The sequence below is a fragment of the Triticum aestivum genome, chromosome 1B, assembly GCF_018294505.1.
Source record: "Triticum aestivum cultivar Chinese Spring chromosome 1B, IWGSC CS RefSeq v2.1, whole genome shotgun sequence".
Lineage (NCBI taxonomy): Eukaryota > Viridiplantae > Streptophyta > Magnoliopsida > Poales > Poaceae > Triticum > Triticum aestivum.
The window spans coordinates 253122865-253133672 of NC_057795.1; positions in this window are offsets into that span (position 1 = coordinate 253122865).

A 10808-nucleotide genomic window follows, 5' to 3' on the forward strand; every position below is an offset into this window, starting at 1 on the left:
GGTGAAGACATGCACAACCGAGTGGGGACGCGCGGGGCGGGCGAGTGATGATGTGCGAGGTGGCCGAGTGAAGGACTACGTGTCTAGCGAAGTGGTGACACGCGGGGCGGCCGAGTGATGATGTGCGGGGTGGCCGAGTGAAGGATTATGTGTTCAGCCAAGTGGCAACGCGCGGGGCGGCCGGGTTGTGAGGACGTGTTCAACCAATGGCGACGCGCGGGGCGACCGTATGTGTTCGAAGTCAACAGAGTCACAAGGTTGGTGTTGCGGTGCGCTAGGAGAGGTACAGTGACCGTGTCCAAGTAGCGATGAAGTTGGCGTACATGGGCGTCGAGTGATCGCATAACTTGTGTATGAAAAATAGCACAAGCCAACGTAATAATTTCTCGAGGAAATTTGATGTGTACTGAAATGATTTGTGTAAATAACGCCCGTAGACACCCACTGGGAGTGCAAGGGGCTTGCTGGTTCAGAACCAAGAAGAGTCTAAAAGAGGGAAGGATCCGATCGAACTTGAGGAAGTGAAGGATCTAACTAACGTGTCGGAGTACTGGACTCAAATGAAACGGAAGTGTCGTGTTCCGACTGAGTTGCAGCCCCTGAGGACCGATGCAAACTCAAAATGAAGAACACATGGACGTATCCGTTAAAATGGAAGTTGGACTCGGGAGTCAAATAACAGTACTAAGCAAGTATGTGAACATAAACAACCGAGTGTAGAGGCACACTCGGTGGCGTGGCCTCCGAGTGAACATTATGTGTGAATTATGGGATACTCGAGAACGTGGAAATAACAGAATGTAGTGCATGTAGAATGATTTAGCTATCTGAAGGCGCGCGAGTGGTCGAGTGGTGAAGATGTGTTCAACCAATGGCGATGCGCGGGGCAGCCGATTGATGTAGATGTGTCTCATCGAGTGCCGACGCGAGGGCCGGCCAAGTGGTTAGGATGTGTCCAACCAATGGCGACGCACGGGGTGGCCGATTGATGTACATGTGTCTCACCGAGTGGCGACGCGCGGGGCCGCCGAGTGGTGAGGATGTGTCCAACCAATGGCGACGCGCGGGGGGACCGAGTGGTGAGGACTAAAAGGTTCTTCGAATGATTGGATGTTATTGACCACCGAGCAAAACTTGGTGGCATTCATATGTCTCTCAGAAGAGATCGACTTGAGGTCTGAGTGTGGACATGCCATAAAACCCGTGTGACGACACCTACGCGTGGTCTGACTCTCCGGAGAGATGCCACTCCTTATCCCGAGGGAACGCCATCGCAGGCTGATAACCCACAAGTATAGGGGATCAGCTGTAGCCTCTTTCGATAAATAAGAGTGTCAAACCCAACAAGGAGCTAAAGGTAGAACAAGTGATGAGGGTATCAATACCATTGTTACACCCACAGCCCCTGCTTCTATACATAATGGACCAATTACTAGAGCTCGCGCATGCCAACTAAATTACCAGGTACTTTCGTTTCTTGGTAATGATTCTAATGTTCATGAGAATATGATGCTGCCTAAATTGGATACATTTGTTTTGCTTATAAATGAAGGGCCTAGCTAGGAGAAGGATGAACATTGGAGCAAGAACAAGCATGGAGATGATGGCATGCGCAAGGGGAACAAGAATGGAGTTACAAGTGATGATTTCAGGGCTTTGAAGCCACCATAACGAGTGCATGAAGCCTTGGACGAAATATACAAGATGCCACTTCATAAATTTTATCCAGAGGCTATTCTAGGTGCTGTGTCACCTTTTTATTGGGCCAGACCCATGTAATTTCGAAATACATAAGTTGATGTAGGGCGGAACCCTAGGGGCCGATCTTTCACATTTGGAGAGGATTCCTACGAGGAACACGAAGAACGTGCCGAAGGAAATGAGGGAAATCAAGGGTGAACGTAGGAGAAAACACTCAACCAACACGAATATGATCACACATGTGCTAGATCCAAGAAATACAAAGAGATACACGGTCCAAATCCAACAACAGACGATACAAGTGGCGGTAGCTCATCTCTGAGAGGAGGTGTTGAATCCACGAGGGATCTTCCCGTAAAGGGGTCTTGAATCCATGGTGGATCTTCTCCGAAGAGGCCGCAGTCTCTCACGAGGAGGAGATCTGTATGGATGAGCAAAGCTCTATCTCGAATAAGCTAATCCTTTGCTAACCCTAAAACGTAGGTGGAGGGGGAGTATATATAGTCTAAGGGGCGATGGGGTACAAGGGCTTTTGGCCCGGATACACTGCACGCAGGCAGGAGGGGCAGGATGTCCGGGCGACGGGCCGGATGTCCGGGCTTTCCCGAGACGCCGGATGTCCGGGCGTTGGGGCTAGATGTCCGGGCTAGCGAGATCCAGCTTCTGGACATTCTGTGACGAGGCGTCGGATGTCCGGTCTAGGGGGAGGGGCCGGATGTCCGGGGCCTGGCCGGATGTCCGGGCCTTGTAGCAGTTCGGTTGCTAGGCTGCTGTTGTTGTTGACATCTTCAGGGGCCGGATGTCCGGGCCTGGGCCGGATGTCCGGGTCCTGTAGCCTTTCTCCGGTTCTTCTCCTCGTGCTCCTTCATCCTTGTACTTCGCGTCCTCGCTAGCTCGTCCGTTGGATGTGATGGCTCCGTGGCTTTCCTCTAAGTACTTGATCATGCATAGGACACACGTTGGAGGTAGTAGCCTGTCTCACATGTAGAAAGTGAAGGTTCGGAGAGGAGCGAGTTCACCTTGTGTCCAATGGTGTACATTCGAGGTCTCGTCATATGTCCTCTTGGGGTTTGGAGAGTAGTTTGAGTGTACATGGGGATGAACGTGGGATGCTCCGCATCATCGCCCCCGCCCCCCCTTGGGAAAGATCCGACCTCGGATCATGATCCTCATCACCATGTAAACGGTTGTCGTGGATGGACTTGTAGTTGGACGTAGATGAAGGCATTGCGCAATCCGAGTACTCCAAGGCGTCTCGGTATGTGGTAGATGCAAAGTGAGCAAACACTAAGTACACTTGGAAATACAATGGTTAGCGCACACAAAGTGTCCATCATGTAAGAATGAGTCCGTGCCGCAAGATAGTGTGTGGCAAGACACATGATGCTTATCAAGATGATCTAGAATGATATGCGCAGCATTCATGGGGTAATTAGCATGGTGCATAAAGCGACAAATTCTACCATTGTGCAAAATGATGTCAAAATGGGATGGTTTATCAAGGGCATGAACATGGTAATTGGTGCTCAGTGGGTGTAAGCTATCATGCAATTGATGGTGGACAATATGATCATGATGTATGAATATGACATCAAGGAAGATCACAACAAATTTGCTAAGGAAGTGCACAAGCTCATATATCATGGATGACATTGGGATATAAGATGCAACAAGGCAATCATAATGTGAGTCAATCCATGCATGGGGTGCAAACTTGCGTGAGTATGATATGTCCATCGAGCATGACATGTGGGAGCACAATCAACAAATATGTAGGTGTGCGTGCAATGTGCCAAAGGAGTGTTGATGTACCAATGCTCGATGTCGTGGCATGAGTGGAAATCTGAAGGTGCATCCAGTAAGTCCAAGCGCTCCTCAATGTGAAGGTCCATAGAGCCAATCTCCAATGTCGCTCCTCCGTCCGCGAGATGTATCATGTAGACAACAAGAAGGAAACAACAATAAAAGAGTGACCCATCCAATATGCGCAATTGAGGATGGCTAAACGGGGAGGAGTTCACCTTTAGGAGATTCTCAAAATGTTGGTGTTGCACATCGTGTATGCCTTCGCATGACCAAGTTGTCGCATAACGGCACCGCCTTGAGAATCCTCCAAAATGAAAGAACATGACAAACACTCCGAAAAACAAATGAGGTTAGGGGAAATACAAAACCTATCATTCGAGTGGTAATATACCCAACAAGTGTATGCATCATGCTCATCATAAGAAAGGACAAGGGAGCATTTCATAGTATGGAGGCATATGATGTAAGAACAACCAAATACAAGAGGATCAAGTAAACAAGCATGCATCACAAGTAAGGTGTCCAAGTCTCCAAAATCAGTAAGCATAAATTTAACTATTGGAGGCAAGTGATAATGAGCAAGATATATCATGTGAGAGGCATGAGCATATATGTCATCAACCCAAGAAAGCGAGTAGTAGTGGAACATGGGTGATGCAACCAAGCAAACAATCATAGTGATCAAGTCAAGCAAGCTAGTAGTGCGAAGATGCAACATACTACAGGGGATCATGGCAAGCATGTCATGTGTGAAAATATTGGGCATGAATCATGGACATGACATATCACAAGCATGAAAGCAAGATATGAGAAAAATATCATCAATGTATTGGCGAGAGGCCATATGTAAGTAGCAATGGGGCATCATGACTCTCCCAACACAACAATCAACAATAGTATCAAGCACATGGTAAACATGGCAATAGCAAGAAGTATCTCCACCAAGCATGCAAATACACATAGAAATAGCATAATGGTTAATCAAGGGTAGACGCAAGCAAGGGTCACAATTGCATGGCAACATCATGTAAAGAGGCATAACATGCAAAGTGAACACGATAGTATGGGCATAAGGTGACAAGTGGTAAATAGCCCATAACCGTGTGAGAGACAAGTAAAAGAGATGCGCGTAGTCATTGCGCGAAGAGAACAGTGGTAAGGACAATTTACGTGATCCCAAAGCATCCTTGCTCTCAAGAGCTCGTTTCGTCAACTCTTGGGATTCAGAGGTTGACGAGTATACATGAGTACCTACACAAAACAAAGACAAAGGGAAAATTGTGTGTGCGTGGTATATGTACACATCATCCATCATGATGGGCACGTGCATGTGTCAGTTAGCACACAATATCCAATGCTCAAATAAATGAGACGCGTGATATAGAAACATGTCATCCATCATGAAAGGTTTGTTGTTATGCATGGCATAATGGAGACTCAAATTGTGTAATGCGTCACGAGAAATATTTAGAGCATTGTTATTCATGGAATGCATATGGTGTACACTATCATGGGAATCATGCAAAGTATGAGATGCATCAAGATCTCCTAATATGTATGAGGAAACTATGGGGGTCTCCTCATGAGCAAGATTAGAAACATCAGGTGGAGAATATTGACAACATCCAAACCAATGTATATTTGGAACAATGTGATCATAGCATGGCATAGTAGATGAATTACGCAAATCATGTAAAGGAAGCATGGCAATATCATCACATGAAAAACAAAAGCCAATGACCATCATCTCGTCATCTATGCCATAAGTGCAAATGGGATTGATTTTACTGGGGCATGCATAGTTACTATGTTGAGATTGTAATGATGCAATATGGGAGATCTCACTCATAGCATATGAAAAGTTCAAAGGGTTGTCAAACATGATGTGACCAAAAAAAATTCACATGATATCCTATGGAGCATAGCATCTCAACTAGGCAACTCAACATGCTCATCATCATATTCATCATAAATAGGTAAGTCATGATATGAGGGAGTCGCACTAGCATGAAGCATGGGAATAGGTGGGTTAACATCATACAAGCAATTGATGTCAAAAGAGTTCACTAGTGGGACAAGAGAAGCACCATCACCTATGTTACCTTTGGAGCATCGCTCATGTGTTGTAGGTGAGGTGTTGAAGGTCCACTCGTTGTCATCTTCATCTTGATGGAACCATGTGGGGGGGTGCATCATCGTCCACCATGGCCGTCGGTTTTCCCATTGGAGGGATGGACTCGTCGAGGGTAGGCATGTCGTCATGTAGGAGACCTAGCACCAAAGAAGAAAACACACTAGGAGTAGAGGTTAAGTCGTTAGAAATAATAGTAGCCTCACATGCCGTGTCAACTACCTCACTCGCTAAGTGTTGTCGCTCACTCACTCCCTCAAGGATTCACTCACTCATATGGTTGGTGGAGTCACTCAAATGGCGCTCAACCTCACATAGTATGCGTGGCACGCTCTCATATGTGGGGCTAGTGGTGGTCACACTCATCCTCTCATAGGAAATGCTCTCAATGTTACGTATGGTGGAGTCACTCATCTCACTCATGGGGTGGTGGCTCTCCTCACATGGCAAATGGGGCATCTCGACATATATGGGTGTCGGAGAGATGTTGGTGCAAATGTCTCCATGTGCGGTCGCGTAGCTTGACTCTGAGTATGAGTCCAATATGAGCGACGTCTTCATGTTGTTGAAGAGGTTCGCGCTCGTCGCTGTGGTCGAAGGGGATGGCCCTTGCTCGACCGTCTTATCACCGTCTTGGTGTGGGAGGGCCATATGGTGTGGCACCTCGTGGCTCGTCTCCATGACCGAAGGGAATTTCCCATGCTCGGCCATCTTCCTTGAGGGGCTTCCGAAGATGGAAGTGTCTCCCTCGCTCGTAGGTAGTCGCCATGGATTTGATGAAGTCGATGCAGGCGTACACATGGGAAGTAGGCGAAGATGTCGTACGTCCAAAAGCGAAGATGCCTTGATAGCACTTGGCGAAGATGCCAAAGTGGTTGTTGGTGCCGTAGCGCCGTCTTGGTGGTGGTCTTCTCACGGTCTTCTCTTTTTCTCATGAAGCTTCGACTTGGCATGGAGTAGGGCTTGCTAGGACTTGTGCATTTGCGCTTGTGGAGCATCTTCATGATGATGATGTCGTTGGCGTGCTTGAGCTCGTAGTAGATGTCGTTTTTCATCGTCGTGCACATGTTCCTTGGAGGTGACTTGCCCTTCATGACGATGTGGATCACGAATGTGATGGTGGTCGCCATGTAGATGTGGACGAGGATGATTTGCACTTGCATCTTTTTCGCGCTCCGAAGACTTGTGGCTTGAATGCCGCCGCCTTGAAGATGACGAAGGGGAAGAAGACTTGATCAAGGCCCGAATCTCCTCCATCCTTGAATCTTGCTCCTCTTTATGTGCAGAAAGCTTCTTGTCGATGTAGTCCCTTTTCCGTGCTTCGGAGTGGAAAATGTCGATGGAGATGTTCTCGATGCGCTCTCGCAATCGTGATTGTGCGCCTTGCATTTGTCGTTGTAGATCGAAGATGGACGCTTTGGAGATGTAGTTGTTCACGCCGTCGTTGTTGTCGTAGACCGGAGAGGAAATGTCTTGCCTAGCCATCACAAGACTCGAGCAAATATGAGTGGGAGAAAGAGAAGAACTATACCAAATGTACCTTGACCAATGTTGAAGATGGATCAATGATCACTCAAATGTGTAATAAGGAAATAGCACAATTGGTACCAATTCTTGTCAGTTCTCACACCTACACAAGTAAGGCTTATCGTGGAGCTCGGTGAGGATAGTGGCACAAAAATTTAATGCAAAATGTTAGCAAGAGTCAATAATGTTGAAATGATTCACAAATTTGCAAGCGAAACAAGTAGACCAGTAGCAATATGGATGGCACACGGAAACGCACACACGGATAGATAAATGGGGTCGTGCAACCAAGGAATGAGCACAAAATGTGGAATCCACGGAAAACGCTCGTGTTGAACAACTCAAGAGAGACGCTAGCACGATTGCTCAATAGGCGGATACGACACTTGTGCACAACCTATAAGATGCAAAATATATGGACTTTTATCCCAAGTATGCTATGTATGTATGGTTCCCAGTGTTTCTCTCAAGATGATGCAAGATGATCGGATATGACAATCTTATATGCAATGTGGTATGATGCTATGGCACTTGCTTACAAGCTCTTTGCTCTTTCTCTTTTGCTTAAAAGTTTATTCTCTTTTTTTTGTATGGCCACTTTTGCACAATGCGCAAACCAAGATAGCAATTGTGTATATGCGGGAACAAACTTGTGACACAAGATATGATAGCAATATATGCACCACGATGATATGGTATGTATGCTATGGGAAGTATGATCACTAATGTGCACAAGTAACGTTGCCGACAATACTCAAATGGCTAGTCTCGATAGGCAAGTAACGCAGAATGGGCTAGGGGTTTACAATGCAATGGCAAGGGAAATATACAATGGAGGGATACCATGATACCAAGATGATATGGAGGTTACCGTCGAGGGTTTCTTGTATGTACGCCATGGACGGATGATGGTGAAGTGGTCAAAGTCGATGACGACCTTGAGGCGATGATGAGTGGCGGTGTTCTTGATGTAGAAACCAAGATGATGGAGACTCGTCCCTAAGTAGCCGAAACACCTTAGGAAATGGAAAAACCGCGAACTCAAAACCTCAAACGTCAAATGTCAAAATGGTGGTAGCGGAAAGCGGTGGTGGTTTGCACTGGGCAATGCGGAAGTGGAATGATGGGCTATACACGTGTCGAAGTTGAAGTTGTCGTCCCTAAGTAGCCGAAACACCTTAGGAGACACAAACCACAACTCAAACAAGCTCAAACAAAATTGGGTTAATTTGGGGTTGGCGAAATGTATGGTGGGCAAGGTTATGCGGAAATGGTGGTGGTGATTGATGAAGATGAAACCGTCCCTAAGTAGCCGAAACACCTTAGGATACTCGAATCACTACTCAAGAAACCACTAATTCTATGGTTAACAAAATGGGTTAGGTTGCAGAAGTCGGTGGTGGTAAAGCGGAGGATATGGTGGAGGGCCTACGCAAACTTGCCAAATTTTCAAAAACTTGATGGAGTCAAATGATGTTGGTGTTATTTTTGTGGGATGGGGGATGTCAATAGCTTCAAAACGAGCTAAAGAACATCAAATTCGGACTCCGGATGGATTAGTTATGGTCAAAACGGTGAAATGGGAAAAACTGAAATGACAGCGGGCGGACATCCGGGGGTTTGGCCGGATGTCCGGGACCTGATGTCCAGAACCTACGCGAAAATGCGCTCCAGGAGCCTATACTTATGTATTTCGAAATTACATGGGCCTGGCCCAATAAAAAGGTGACACAACACCTAGAATAGCCTCTGGACGAAATTTATGAAGTGACATCTTGTATATTTTGTCCAAGTCTTCATGCACTCGTTATGGTGGCTTCAAAGCCCTGAAATCATCACTTGTAACTCCATTCTTGTTCCCCTTGCGCATGCCATCATCTCCATGCTTGTTCTTGCTCCAATGTTCATCCTTCTCCAAGCTAGGCCCTTCATTTGTAAGCAAAACAAATGTATCCAATTTAGGCAGCATCATATTCTCATGAACATTAGCATCATTACCGAGAAACGGACGTACCTGGTAATTTAGTTGGCGTGCGCGAGCTCTAGTAATTGGTCCAGTATGTATAGGAGGGGCTGTGGGTGTAACAATGGTATTGATGTCCTCATCAAGGGCGGAACCCTAGGGGCCGATCTTTCACGTTTGGAGAGGATTCCTACGAGGAACACGAAGAACGAGCGGAAGGAAACGAGGGAAATCATGGGTGAACATAGGAGAAAACACTCAACCAACACGAATATGATCACACATGTGCTAGATCCAAGAAACACAAAGAGATACACGGTCCAAATCCAACAACGGACGATACAAGTGGTGGTAGCTCATCTCCGAGAGGAGGTCTTGAATCCACGAGGGATCTTCCCGTAAAGGGGTCTTGAATCCATGGTGGATCTTCTCCGAAGAGGCCGCGGTCTCTCACGAGGAGGAGATCCGTATGGATGAGCAAAGCTCTATCTCAAATGAGCTAATCCTTTGCTAACCCTAAAACGTAGGTGGAGAGGGAGTATATATAGTCTAAGGGGCGAAGGGGTACAAGGGCTTTCAGCCCGGATACACTGCACGCAGGCAGGAGGGGCCGGATGTTCGGGCGCAGGCCGGATGTCCGGGCTTTCCCGAGACGCCGGATGTTCGGGCGTTGGGGCCGGATGTTCGGGCTGGCGAGATCCAGCTTCTGGACGTTCTATGACGAGGCGCCGGATGTCCGGGCTTGCGGGAGGGGCCGGATGTTTGGGGCCTGGTCGAATGTCCGGGCCTTGTAGCACTTCGGTTGCTGGCCTGCTGCTGTTGTTGACATCTTCAGGGGGCGGATGTCCGGGCCAGGGCTGGATGTCCGGATCGTTTAGCCTTTCTCCGGTTCTTCTCGTCGTGCTCCTTCATCCTTGTACTTGGGGTCCTCGCTAGCTCGTCCATCGGATGTGATGGCTCCGTGGCTTTCTTCAAAGTACCTGATCATGTATAGCACACACGTTGGAGGTACTAGCCAGGTCTCACAAGTAGAAAGTGAAGGTTCGGAGAGGAGCGAGTTCACCTTGTGTCCAATGGTGTACATTCGAGGTCTCGTCATATGTCCTCTTGGGGTTTGGAGAGTAGTGGGAGTGTACATGGGGATGAACTTGGGATGCTCCGCATCATAAGTATAGGCTATTTTTAGAGTCCGTATGTGTGGGGAAACAAGAGATAGGGTTGGTTTCGGGCCCCTCCACCAAGGGCCACGAAATTCCCCCTTCTTCCTCCATATATACAGCCCTTAGGGCACCGTTTAGACTTTGGGTTTTGTTTAGATTAAAAGTTCTCCATTGCTGCAACTTCGCGTACTTCATTTGTGTTCAACAACCAGACCAAGACATCACAGAACCCCACCTTCATTAATAAAGCTTTCCTCTTATATTCGCAATATCCAGATTGCAATCTCAGTTTCTTGCTTGTTCTTCGTTTGCTCGCAGGAAACAGACCCTCGTGGTCAGGTTGATCATGCTCCGGCGTGGTCAATAACCCTCGGAAGTGGGTTTAGCGATTGCTAAGGCGCGACGTCTCGCATGCTCGTAGTCGTATCGTCAAGGTCGACTCCCACAGAAAATGATAGCCACCATCTCATCGAAACAACGGGACACCTTTGCCTCTATCAAGTGGTATCAGATTTCCAGG